This window comes from Lonchura striata, chromosome 3 (assembly GCF_050655825.1).
Source record: "Lonchura striata isolate lonStrDom1 chromosome 3, ASM5065582v1, whole genome shotgun sequence".
NCBI lineage: Eukaryota > Metazoa > Chordata > Aves > Passeriformes > Estrildidae > Lonchura > Lonchura striata.
The window spans coordinates 39,550,883-39,565,533 of record NC_140705.1 but is presented as its reverse complement, the minus strand read 5'-3'; the positions used below and the strand labels follow the sequence as shown (position 1 = coordinate 39,565,533).

At 35.1% G+C, this 14,651-nt stretch overlaps 1 protein-coding gene across 24 annotated transcripts in view; it reads right to left on the bottom strand.

Annotated features, from left to right (window-relative positions):
* Positions 1-14,651, bottom strand: part of LOC144246068 (uncharacterized) — a 198,336-nt gene that overhangs the window by 172,897 nt on the left and 10,788 nt on the right. Inside the window, exon 1 of one of the 24 annotated variants that reach the window (XR_013339742.2) lies at positions 1,269-1,838. The exons of the other annotated variants lie outside the window; for them this stretch is intronic. The gene's annotated coding sequence lies outside the window, so the exon portion shown is untranslated. Of the gene's footprint in view, positions 1-1,268; positions 1,839-14,651 lie in introns of those variants that run through there. 24 annotated transcript variants of the gene reach the window in all.

The following is a 14,651-nucleotide window of genomic DNA, read 5'->3' as shown; positions in this document are numbered from 1 at the left end:
TCATAGAGATGGAACATTTGTACTGCAAAATAAGGTTAAAAGTAATTTAATTAATATTATATAAAATTTTTAAGGTCTAGCTTTTGAAAAATGCTTAAATATTCACCACTCACTGGAAGAAAGAGCACAAATCTAAGATTTTTTTTTCAAGAAATAAGGAATTATCTTTTTTTAAATGGTAATTAGCAAAACTGGAAAAAACTTGCATCATCATTGTCCTGGTGGTCAAGAGGTACCATTGAGAGGTCAAAGTGATTCTTTGCTCTAGTTAAGAAATAAGATATTCTGAAGTACACTGATGAACGCATGCCTCTACTCAGCTTACACATTCATTCTGACAGACAGAAAAAAGCACTTTTGGTCCAGGTAGTAAAAGTATTCTCATGGAGAGTATGAAAAGTAAATTTGTCTTTCCTGACACAAAGGAAAAAAGTGCACTAAGATCTCCCACATCTGAGCTGAACATTCTAGCATGTGAACACACACAAAATTAATAGGACAACACAACTCTCATTGACATCATCAGTCCAGTCCTTCTCCTTCTTTTTAATTTTTCTACTTTTTCTGAAGGCTGTTGTTTGGGAAAGTCCATCACAAGCTGTGATTTGCTTTAAGTAAACCAAAAGCAGAAACCGAGTCCTAGACTGCATTTAAGTAAACAAAAAATGCAGTAGGTCTCTGATTTTTTAAAAGAAAGCTTTACCCAGAATTAGTAGCTTAAAAAAAGACTCAGCATCAAGGAAGAATGCAACAACGTATGATTTAGTGTCACTAGAGGTGACAACAGAGCTGTAAACTACAAACACCTAAAAGCTTACAATACAAGCTGTCAAGCAAAGAACTCCCTGCAGGTTTAGACCATCTGGATAGCTCCAAACTTTTCTTAATCTCAGTCAAAAAAGAATATGAACATGGATGTATAAGCAGTGGAATCTCAAACAGGAATGGAGACACTACTTAGCATCAGCTACTTAAGTATTCAAGTAACATATCAAATTTCTGCATCCACAAATCAAAAATAATATCAGTAAGCAGCCAAGTTTTCACAATATAACCATCAAAGTACTCAAAAACATGACCTAAAGTGAGAGAATCAATAAATTTTCCCTTCTTAGTATAATGGATAGTTATATTACAGTCGATAAATATATACACGGGAAGACAAAATTCATTTCAATCTCACAGACAAAAGCATAACAAGACCCAGGGGCTACAAACTGAAGACAGACAAACTTAGAGTTAACATCTTAATTACCAATGATGAGTACCTCATTGAAAATTGTGACAGACACTCCCATCCTTGAAGTATGCTTTTTAAAAAGAAAGGTAGAGAGGTTTTTTATCTTTAGAGAGACATGACCTAGTTCAAATGGGAAGAAACTAAGACAGCCATGAGGTCTCTGTTGTACAGTATGCCAGGCTAGATGATCACAGTACTCCCTTCTGGCTTTTTAATCCATGAAACTGTGTACATTTCCATTTCAATGAAACTGCATCTTTCAATGAGCATTTTTTAAAGGAACAGCTTTCCAGTGAGCTCTAGTTATGCCTTGAAGGCATAGCACTCTTTTGGTGGAGGCTTGTGAAAAACTTCTGGATAGCACAATATGGTGTTACTCTGAATGGAGCAAGCATTCAGTCCTTTCTGAGGCAGAGCTGGGACCAAGTACAGAATACAGTAAAAACTGCTTTGTTTAACATATTAATTTGAAAATTAACTCTTTGCAGCATAACGCTGAATCAGTTTAAGCCCTCAGTTCCACCATTATTTCATTAATTTCACAATCTCTTGGCATAACCTTATTTTTTGGTTATGTTTACCAGATATTTTATCTTAAATCACCATAAAATTGGGGGGGGGGGGGGTCCTACTATAAAAGTGTTGCACTGGAATAGGTTTGGATTGTGACTTCTGATTTCATTTCTTCAAAAAGGAATTCCATTTTTGTGCATCAAACTACATGGAAACCTGAACCAGAAAAGACAAATGGATAACATTGGGCAGTTCACACAGAATATATTTTTTGCACCAAGACAAATCACTAGGGCAGACACAGACTTCAGATTCCCTCTGGTTATGACAATCTAACCAGTTCATTATTGTCCATTTGAGTTAAACCATCATTTTACAATATTAGATAATAAAAGATTTTTTAAAATCCACCTCATTATAGGATTTTGGAGTTTTGAAGTCACTTATTTTGACAGTTAGCAATAAATTTAAACTAATCTGTTTTCAGTATGGGGCACAGAATGTTACTTACTCATATCTATTTCATTTTCTTACAGCAGTCTCCATTTCATTAATATGTTCTTGTGATTTTTATTATCTCATTTCAGATGTGTAAGGAATAAGAAAAAAAAATAAAAAAAAGATTAAGACAATTCTGATTGCTGACACACAGAAGTAAAACTATAGATCCTTTACATGAAATTAATTTTTTCTGCAGGTAATACAATGAAGTGCAGAAACATTCAAGTTCAATGACATAATAGCAGCTTAAATGCAGTTGTCCAATAAACACAGTGTAGAAGGAATTAAAAGACAAGCATATCTTAAAGGTAGAAAGGATAATCAGAACAGTTTACTACCTTCTGAAAAGATCTCATTATTTTGTGAGTCAATCTCTGACTGCAATTTATATGTGTGCATGCACTATAATCACATTTGACCTTGAGAAAATCCTGCATCTGTTACATGCTTTATCAGGGAGTACTTGTACTAGTAAGTCTGAAAACCAGTTCTGACTTTATATTTCCTGTGATGCCAACAACAACTCATGCAATTATTTGTCTGCTTTTAGATTAGTGTTTGTGAATAACTTCTTATGCCAGCTATTGGTAGTTATCTTTTTGTTAATATTTTCATCACCATATCTGTAGAGGTCACTGTGATAGAAAGGGCAAATCATAGAGAAAATATCTGTAGTTATGAATAAAGAGTTTGAAAATAACACTATTTCTTTTTCACTGCTTCATCCACAATGTTACCTCTCACGGTCTGACCTCAACTGTGTAACGATACCTGATGAGAGCATAAGAATAGCAACAACCACATGTTTCTCCATAATTGCTGTTTGTCAGCCATTTCTTCAGCATTAACAACGTTCCAGAGAACTCAAGGTGAACTATATCTTATGCTAAGGAAAAACACCCTTCCTATCAAAAGAAATGGGCCAGCCAACCAAATCCATTGCCAGCTTCCAGATGAGTGCTTGATTTTGGCTCAGTTTTGCAACCACAACTAAGGAAAGCAAAGCCATGGAGTAAATTCTGCCAGTATAAAATGGCAATCAAAGCAACTGAAAATATTGTCAATAATTTCTTCCCGTTTATACTCAACTCTGTGGTTTTGCACAGTGTTTTAATTCAGAGAGTTAAACTAGTGCCCTGAGATGACCTTCTGTATAGATTTGACCTTAAAAAAGTTTTAGAGGATGTTGATATGAAGACAATTTAGAGAGAGCTTTGCAAGGAAAGTAGCCATATATCACCAATAACAAAAATCATGTATCTTGGGGATGTAAATAGGAATTACTGTTTGCCATTTTTACCAAGTGCTAGATAAAACTGTATGAAAGGAAGTATTCTTTAGCTTGATTTCTCTTACACTAAAAATATTATATTTTATTTATTCTCCATATCTAGACATTTCTAACAACGAAAACAATAGTTCTCAATTTTTCATAGGAAAATTTAAAAAAAATAATGAAAAAGCTACCAGCTTGGGTAAAAATATATTGCTTTATTCAAAGATGCAAATGCCATTCTACAAAAACTTTAGATTCTTTTTCATTAGAAAATTACTTCCAAATTTAATACTGGACTACTCATCTTTTCTGTGAAGTACTAAAAACAAGACTAATGTATTCCAATCTTTTGATAGAAGATTTTTAAAGAAAGATTTAGAAGGGTCTAATGCCATGAAGCATTTGGCAAGAACATCAGTTGACCTTATGCACCAATTGTTTCATGTCTTTTGGCACTGAAACTCTTTTTCTTCAGCTCCACAACATGACCTGTGTTTCACTGCCAAAGCAGACCTTGACATTAACAGAAGAAATTCTGGTAGCAGCAGATTTTAGGGCATCAAAAATGGCAGATTCAACATCACCAATCTCATGAGAACATTGCAGTACGCTGATGGAATTTCCCCCAAAAAATTTGTTCAATATCAACCCATGGCTGCTCATAAAAATTGTGCTTACTTTTCTGTTGCAATGCCATTCAGACTGATAAATTCTAAAACTTGTAAAAAGATATCTGGGTTTTTCCCTAGCTAAAGAACCATTGGTAACAAAGATGCATGTCTCAACAGGCAGACATCAACTAATGAAGTTTGACACCATGCTAAACACACTATTATAAGTAACCGAAGAAGTTTAACAGAGATTAAATGAAAAGAGCTACAAGCTGTGCTCAGTCCAAGTTCCAGGTTTAGAATTATGATGTGCATTAACCGAATTTGTTTGGGCTTCATACAACAGAGTTTAAGTTTTGTCATTATAATAATTCAGTGTATAATTAAATGCCAGATTAACTCTTAGTTCTGACTGATCCATGTATTAAAAAAAAAAAAAAAGATATTCTGATGACAGAAAATCTAGGTGTAAAGATATCATTATAATTAAATCATAGCACAATAAATGTTTAACATATTAAATATGTTTGTTGAACCTACCTGTTGTTTCAGTTATTGTAAAGTGACAGTCTACCAACAGAATCCCAATATTTAGAGCTCTTTGACTGGCCATGTAACCACTGAAGGCCTTGGTGTTATGTGTAAGTGAATACATAACACTGACTAGAAAGGATCAAAAAGACAACAACACAAACCAAAGAGAAAAAAATATTTAGAGCCAACAAAAACTAAAACAACATGACCTCAAAAATTTTTTGCTTGTATTAAATTCAATTATTTGAAGTTTTGTATATCTACACAGTACTCAGGGAAATATATGCCTATAATTCTACATATTTTGATTGTAACTCATTTTCCTGACATTCTTCTGTTTGAGTCTCAGGCTCACTGCAAACACATGCTTAATTTTTAATGTGTGTATAGCTCCAATGAAGTCACAATGAGGTGTTTGGTATATAGGTGTCTTTAGTATTATATGTAGTATATGGGTATATGGGTGTCTTTAGTACGTAGCCTCTCTAAAGGAATCATCATTTCACATCATTATATAAACATCTCCTAGACTAAAGTAGTGATTTAGTGTGGGATGTTGAGGCAATTACAAGCTCAATTCAATAGTTTAACAAACTAAACAAGAGTAGTGTGTTTACATTGTATAATAGCATTAATCAGGTATAAAAATATCTTCCCTAAAGGACAATTGTTAGGTTTTTAAAACTCTTTCTAAAGCAGAAAAAATATTATCCAATACATTGTTTGTTAGATTTCTGTTGAAATTACATTAGAAAATTCCCTCAGAAACACTTAATGGAATACAGCTCTCCCAGAATAAGAGGATGTACTTGCTCAGCAGGGTGCTGATACTGTGAAGAGAATACAGATTTCTCTACATTATCTTTTCCAGTGTTCTTTAGAAGCACATAATGCAACTACCTGGCAGCATACATACTCTATTCAATATTTTGAATGGGAAGAATAGAAAAGTTATGCAACTCCAAAAGTGTGATCAAGTCATGTGATGCAGGGGGGTGTATTGCACTGGTAGAGTGATAATAAGTCCTTTTTCCTAAAATTTCCTTTTGAATTTGTTAAGCACAGTAAGGATGTTTCAGAATTCTTCCCTTGTGTGCCCCTTCACAATTACAACAATAATCACAGCATACCTTAAAGTATACAATTAGATCTTTTGTCTTCAAATGTTTTGCCTTTACAGATTTATTCTATAGCTAGGCTGATGCCGTATGAGAAATATGTAAATCATCACTAAAAACATCTTGGTGTTCTTATTGTCTTCTATGTCAGCTGGGCACCAACAAAGAAGTCAACAATGAATTACATACTCATGCTTTTATTCATGCTACACTGACTTATAGAAATGATTAAATAATCTTGATTTTATGGAAAATATGCATTAGAACTAAACTGCACACTTAATTTTTTTCTGAAATAAATCTGACCAGGAGTATGCAGTAGACTTATTGCTTCTACAGGAGTCTTTTCAAAGTGGATGTGAAGAATATAATTCTCCTCTCAGCAATGCTTAGCTAAGACAGTAAGTAAAGAACAAACACACCTCGGGATGTATTGCATCAGACTTTCAGTATGCATGGCACTGGAGCTTTTCCTCTACTTATTTCCTCCAAAGGAAACCATTAGAAGGCATTTCTTCTACAAGCTAAGACAGCATTACCTCACTGGAAAACACAAGTTACAATACCCTTTTATTGCTAGCGTTTGCTACCCAAGATTATTAGGAATATATGACCAGAAATAGCGATTTTAATTTAATATGAATTAACTTTAGTTGAATTTACAGGATCACAGAATGTCTGAGGTTGAAATGGCCTTCTGAAGGTCCACCTCCCCAGCTTAAGCAGGGCCATCTATTCTTTTACTGCAGTCATGCAACCATCCCACATCTGATTGATCCCAACAAGATAGTATCCCTGCAACTGCATATAAATCTCTTAATTTTCCTCATATTTATGCTCCACACTAGTTCACAGACCATCACAGAGACATCCCAGCATGCTGATTTCTCAGAAAGAGTCTGAGTTGTTTTTTTTCCATAATGCCACTTTTCCTAAGGCACTTCCTTGTTTACACACAAGTGCTTGAATTAGAAAGGCCTTTTTTTGTTAATTTTGCGCTCCCTTTCATTCACATCTCCCCAAGCTTTTTGCTGTTAACCCTGACCATCACTCTCTCACAGAGCTGGTAGTAACTCTTGAGCTTGTTGACATGGGTATTTGAAAGCCCTAATTATCAGGTCAGACATTCTGCTGGCAAAGATACCATTGGCCTGCTTATGGGGGTGGATTCCAATCTCTTCCAAATAGGTTTTGATCTTCAAGCAGGGTCTCTTGGTCATAGAAACCCAATCTCAGTTGCTACCAGCAGCTCTATAACCAAACCATGATCTGCAGTATCCTAGCAGCCCTCCCTTTCCTTGCAAGATTGAGAACAAGAGCTGGGCCCCCACATCGCTGACTATATCCTCCAGGGCTCTGCATTCAGTTTTGATACTCTCCAGGTTGCCACCAGCAGTATCACTAGCACCCACACAGAAGAACAACAGCCACAGGTCTGGACAAGCTTTGGCAACACAGTCCTGGATCCAGATCTCAGGCAAGCAGAACATTTCTCTAGGTTGGGTTGGCAAACAGTTGTCTCCAGCCCCCACTGCATGGAGGTTCCTACTTCCATCACTCTCCATTTCCTCCTATCAGCCTTGCATAGCTCAGGGTCAGCTGGCCCAGAAGCTTTGCTGGAAAGCACACCTAAATCCCTCTCATCTTTGAAGAATCTCTTTTTATTCCTGCCAAAGCCCGTTTTCTGTTGCTGGGTATCCAGTGTGCATTGTTAACTCCAGAACCAACAGTTCCAATAGTTCCAGATACTGATTAGTTAATCTCCTATAGAAAGCACAAACCCCTGCATTTTTCTTTCAGAGAAAATACATCACAGATTATGCACATGGAATAGATTTAATTTTTGAACATTATTGATTAAGAGGGTGTTAGAAAGGACACTTCCTCTATTATATTGATACTCTGAGTTACATGATTTATTATTTCTATGAAAGGGCTTTGGTTACCAGACAAGCATTCATTATGAGGGTGTAAAAATAACTGAAATAAACAAAATACTTTAAGTATATTCAATACTGCAAACTTAGTTTTGTATAGTGAGTCTTCCAAAGAATTAATGTTTGATATATGAGCCAATTAGACAAAAAGAACCATTCAATTTACTTTATAACAAATACATTTTATTCAAAATGCCCTTGAAAGCAACTATACACATCCTGAGTGTATAGTGTTCCTTCCTATGTACTCTCCAATCCTTGCCAATGAAATTAGTCTTTATTGATTTCCTAGCTCACTAAAAAAATGTCAAAAGAGAAGAGATAAATGAAAATAGTACTGACCTCAGTTCATCAGTTTTGCACTGTTTGTTCTTTACATACATGACAACTTTATTCATAAAGTCACTTTTTGTGCCTTTTTTTTTTTTTTTCAGATGTTCCAGTCTGTCTAACAAAGTATTTAAGAAACATTAGGGTCTCACTGGAGTTTTTAGTATTACCTGGTGAGGCTTACCTTTTGTTAGTTTAATGTATTTTAATGCACAAACCAGTGTGGAAATATCCTGCAAATTTTAGGTTCATCTCCATCGCATGTAACCTGGACCCAGGTCACTTGGCACAACTGAACCCTATGATATTCTTATGGACTCACTCCTCAAACTTGTCCAGATCCCTCTGGGTGGCATCCCATCCTTCAGGCATGTCAGCAGTACCACACAACTTGGTGTCAACTACATACTTGCTGAGGATGTACTCAATTCCATTGTCTGTGTCACTGATGGAGACACTTAACAGCACTGGCCCCAGTACAGACCCCTGTGGGACACCACTAGTCACCAACATCCATCAGGACATGGAGTCGTTGATAATCTTGCATTATTCTTGCATTTTGTCATCTCCCAGTGTTGGGACTCAAACTTTCATTTGCTGCCAACTCTTTTTAATTGCACAGCTGAAGGGACAAAAACCCAAAAAAACCCCAACCAAAAGTGAAACAAACTCCACTTCATTCTTATTTTCCTCAAGTTCTTCTAAGAAAATCTGTCACCTTCTTCAGTTGCACTGTTTTGTTTGCTCACAATTCTGTGAATTTTAGAGATAAAATATTCAAGGGAGTTTATAAGATCTTTCAATATAGCCTCTTCAGAACACTCCCTATCTTTTGTAACTTTTTAGCAATTATAGATTGGGTCTGGGTTGTTTTTTGGTTTTGGTTTTTTTTTTAATTAACAGGGATCCACTAATCAAGAAACTCATAAGATTACTTTAGATTTTACTTGTAGTTCATACAGCTATTAATTAGACAAGAAGACGTATCTTGTAAAATATCTTTGAATTAATTTTTTTAATTTGTGCAAAATTAGCTTAGAGTACCCATGTTTGATAATGTAGAAAGATGTGCAGATAACAATAGAAAAAATATGTGATGTTATACAATGAACTTTAATCCTGTCTTTGAAAATTCTTTATATTGTTGGTCACCTAAACACAAACACACACAAACAATAAAAGGCAAAAAAAGAGCAATTCAATGACTGAACATAAAGTGAAAAAAAGTCTTAATTACTTATCTATTGTGTAATTAGGATGACATTGCAGCGAATCAGAGCTCTCTAGAGAACAATAATGTAGCCAACTATACACAAACACATACACAGATCTACAAATATGTATACTTACCCTATAATTATGCATATACATACATTTGGTAAAAACTAGACCCTACTACTTTTCTACAAGACCATAGCAATAAGTCTAGGTCAGCCAGGGAACTGCTAGGACAAACAACTTGCTCTTTAAATTGTTTCTCCTTCATGTACTACACTCTTACCAACACTATGGACTACAAAAACTTTGTACTTAAAGTACTTACTTAAATTCACAGAAAAATAGCTAAGCACCTTCAAGAAGAAGTCCTGGGAACTTCTAAATCCAGTCTCAAGTCTCTTCCAGTTGTTATGGTATTAAGACAACTTAGAAGTTAATAAGCTATGCTTTATAGAGGCACAGGATGGGTGAGGTTGGAAGGTACCACAGTGGGTCAGCCTGCCTGCCCAACAGGGCCATCCTAGAGCACATGGCACACCCATTTTCCCAGATGGTTCTTGAATATCTCCAGGCAAGGAAACTCCACAACCTCTCTGAGCAACCTGTTCCAGTGCTCAGTCACCTGCTCAGGACAAAAGCTCTTCCTCATATTCAGATGGAATTCCCTGCGCATCAGTTTCTGCGCATTGGTAGGTTGTCCACCAGCCAGCAACTCCTTCTCTGCAGAGCTGCAATCCAGCAGGTCAGCCCCAGCCTGTGCTGGTGCTGGGGTTATTCTCCCGCAGGTGCAGGACTCTGTATTACTTTTCTACAGATTACCTTGTCTGTATTTGCAGAACCATGTCACACATACGTGCTATTGAGAATCAAGAATGAAATCTCAAACTGGATTTGAGTGTTTCCCCTTAGTATACAGTTTGTATATTTTTTTGCTCCATGCTGTTCCTTTTGATTAAAAAAAATACAGGCTTTGGCAGACTAAAGTGAGTTATTTATTTCTAAGTGTTGAAGCATTTGAAACAGGTATCATCGCAATACCCATTAAAAGATTTATTTTACTTTCCAGCATATTTGATTTTCAAGCCCACCACAAGAATCTAGGATAGAAGAGCTAGAAAAAAAGGCACTTGAAGATCAAAAAGAGTAACTGTGGCAACCTTAAGATTTCTTGTCATACCATCAAATATTTTTTTCTAAAAAATAACTGGAAAAGTTAAAAGGCATAAGATGGAAATAACAGAAAGCTTAGATTTCAATATGTAAAACAGAATCTCCATTACACTCAGTTTTTAAAAAGCAGTAAGTCCACTCAATAATTTCCAAAAATAAAACCTGTCTCAGTCACTTTCATTGATAAAAGTGATAAGAAGCTTCAGTAACACAACTGACACAATCAGAAAAAAGATATTGCAAGAAAAGTCACAGAAATTTATAAATATGTAAGAGTGCTTTTTTTCCTTGGAAAATTTATTGCAACATATATAATATAAAACACTCCCCCAAAATACACTGAAAATTCCTGTGATACTGTAAAAGGAATATTTATTACAGTTGTCTTTAGGTGACGAATTCCAGAAAATTTTAAGAATCTGGAATATTAACAGGTCTTGCATGTAGAGTTTTATTACTCTATAAAATCTGTGCATGCATGCATCAGTGAATCCAATTTAAATAAACACATTTTTCTGCTTATTTTTTCAGAGCTACATTGTACGTAGTGCCTGCATATTTACCTGAATAATTACAATACTCCCAAACTCTGAACCATTAACCACAATGTAAAACAGAGTAATAGAAAATAATGCTCAACACAAATCTTTGGATTTGCTAACGTGTGTGTGTGGAGTCTCATTCTCTTTGATGGATCACGACTGGTATGTGAATTTCCATTCTAGACAACTGCTAAATTTCTCGGCAAGGTTATCAGATTGGGGCATTTAAATTCAGCCAAAGCAGCAGATGTTTTGTGTTAGTTCAGTGGCTATTCATGAGCACATATAACAGGTACCAGAGGAGTTGTTATCAAAGATGATTCTATTAAAGTACTACTACCAACTGTCAACTTTTGATATTTATCACTTCATGTTTGTAGGTATGTTCCAATTTTTTTTCTTTTCCTAGATTAAGAAAATTGATGACACAGAGAAAACATAAAGTGACAATTTTAGCTAGAATTTTGGAAGATTTTTATAGCAATAAGAAAGAAACGATGTTTTTTAAAAGCTCAGAAAAAGTAATTGGCAGTAATTGGTGATTTTTTTTTGCTATTGATTATGAAATAATTGAGGAAAAGGAATGAATTATTTGGGGCTAGGAAAGTTAATAATCAATTACAAAATAATAAAATAATCACTTGAAAAAAGAAAACAGTGAATACTATAGAACACAAAATAATAGAGATATGAAGAGCAGAGGACAGTAAGAAAATAGGAATGCAGGGCATGTGGTTCAGTTTTCTAGGGTAAGAGTAGAAAGAAACATCAGTAATAGCTTCCCATCAGAAGCTCTTACTCCTAAAAGCCTGGCACCTGACCTGATTCTTCAGGATATGGATCAGGTTTCTATGAATAAGAAATAATGAGTATATTTAAATTAGTTTAAATGAAAGAAAGGCCATATCTTTACTAAGACACCAAGCTTGGCAGCATTTTTTGTAGACTCAGAGAGAACAAAAAGCTCCTTGAACCAAAGACTATTGTTCCTTTTTACATGGTTTCCTGAAAAAAATGAGCTGCTTTGCTCAGCTCCTCTTGATCACTTCCAGTAACCAATTCCATCTAAGTCCAATACATGGGAAAAGGTCTCAAAGATTTAACATTCCCACAAACTTTGTGAAAGCAGATAGCTGTACTGGATGTCTGCTAGCTACAAGAAAAAGAAAATGCAACATGAATGCAACTTTTACTTAGTAGTGTAAACCTCACTTCTCAGTAAAGGCCCCCTTTTCAAATGGACTATCTCTTGTTTAACACAGGGTATATTGCAGCCTGAATATTACTCAATTAAAATATCAACTCACAAATCCAAATCCATAGGCAATATGGATTAATTTAGTCTTACAGGACTATTTCTTAAACCAAAACTCTCTAATTCAAAGCATAAAACCAACCAATATGCTGCTCATTCCACTCTCTCCATCTCTTTGGCATGCAGCCCACCACTCTTTCTTCTCCCTTGCACTAAGAATCTGGCATTCCTGCCTGCAGTGTGGCTCAGCACCCACTGGCTCCCCCACCATCCCTCTCAGACTATTGAACAACCTGGTAGTTAAAACGTGCTACATGAAAACACAGATGTGATCACACTTCGGGATTTCTGCAGATCTTAGTGCTGCCCATCTGCACAGAAAGCGTAGCAAGTACCTCTCCCAAAACATATCAGACACCTCCAAAGATGAAGGCAGCATTTCAGTGCCACACTTTTTATCACTAGATTTTAACAGACATTGAATAGAAGTAAGAGTGCAGTGGTCAAACCAGGTAGCTAAATGCAAGAACCTACATTTAAGGGGAAATTAAGATCATAATAATATATATATGCTGAGTTTAAGGGATGTGCTGGTTTAGGCAACTGTAAAAACACTGATTTCCATTGACTGCCATTTTCTAGAATTTATGCACCAAAGTTCCACAAATCTCATTTTAATAACTGGGACAGGCAATCTAGTTCTCATTGCTCTTGATCATGCACATAAAAAATATCCAAAAATGGTATGGAATTGAAGTATCTTTAATATCTTTTACTTTTTCTAACATTCTGCCAAAAAATGCACCAAATAACTTGCAAAATGTGCAATGTGTAAGGAAATGTGCATTTTGCTACTATACAACACTGTTTTCTTTGCAATAGGAAGCTCATCTATTCTTTGAATCAGATTTTAGTACAACAGTTGCTTTCAGAACATTTGAATAGGATCAGATCAAAAATCCAACTGGCTCGGTATCCAATATAGGTTGAAAGAAGTAGTTGGAGAACACTGTTAGTACCAAGACATAGGTATAATTGCTGCTATTACTCTAACTTAACAATGCAAAATTTAAATGGGAAAAAATCTCATATCAGACTGTTGTATGATCCTGAGCCTCCCATGACAAATTTACTTGGCTTTATTAATAATCTTTACAGTTGAGCTGGAATGAGAGAAAGTTCATAAAGAGTGTTAACACCGGTAAAATAGAATACTGCTTTGTCTTGTCAACTAATAATATTTTGAGAAGCATTAACATTTTGAACCCCAAGTTTCAAAAATCTACTATTCAAAATTAATGTGGAGAGAGATTGCAAATTGCATTTGCAACAGTTTATACTGGGAAGACATTCCAAATATTCGTTCAGATCAAGGTATCTCCTGAAGCAGAAGTAGACAGCAGTATTGCATCACCACAAAGCTGTGTTCAATTTAGCTGCTGTGTTAAGATGTACAATACAGCAGCTCAAAAAACCAATATGCTAGTTCAGAGATATTATTTTTGAGATCCTAGCCAATGTACTTGCACTTTAAATATAACACAACTGGCTTGATTGACCCTCAGTTTAGGGTCAGGAAAAATCTTGTGGGTTAATTATCCTGCTGTTTATTTATAATGGATAGGTAGCTTTGGTGTAGCTGTGATTATCTCATATATCTAGCTGATTCTCTGTTAATAATAGCTCGCTCTAAGAAGTATTAAGATATAGTATTGATTTCAAAAAGATTAAACCACTGTGCTAATATACAAGAGCTTATTCAATTAGTAATGATGACTGGCAACATTTCTCTAAAAATGCTCTCTCCTCTACGGTGAATATATAAAGTATAACTTAGCCAAATACATAAAATCAAAATACTCAAAAGCAGTCAAAAATGTGAATTCTAAAATTTCAGGAACAAGAAGCAGTTTCCACAAAACAAAGTTTCAGAAAACCTCATCTTGAAGTATCTCAAACTGCTGTTACTAAATAACTAGCTGTTATTTTTTAAAAACTCTGAAATAAATCTATTTTGAATTAAATTGCCAGATTTTCACTGTAAGTTCTCCAACACATTATGTTCCATAAACCTGGCAAGTTTTTGTTGTGCAGCTGCTTTACTGAGCAGTACAAAGGTGTTCTCTATTGGTAAATACCCAAAAAAGCTGAATGGCAGTCAAACCATGACATTCATTCTTTTTTTGAAATTTCTAGGTGAGCTCCTGTTGGCTTAATTTTTAATTGTTTCTGCATGATTTATGATATCATACCTTCCATTAAAAAATTAAAATTCAGTTTAAATAGGCTCTAGATGAGGTCAAAACTATTTTCATAATTTCAACTAACAATATTGTCTGTGGTATTCATTATGCCAAACAAACAACAAAAAATCTCTTTCCTTTTATTAGTGTAGGCAGAATTTCT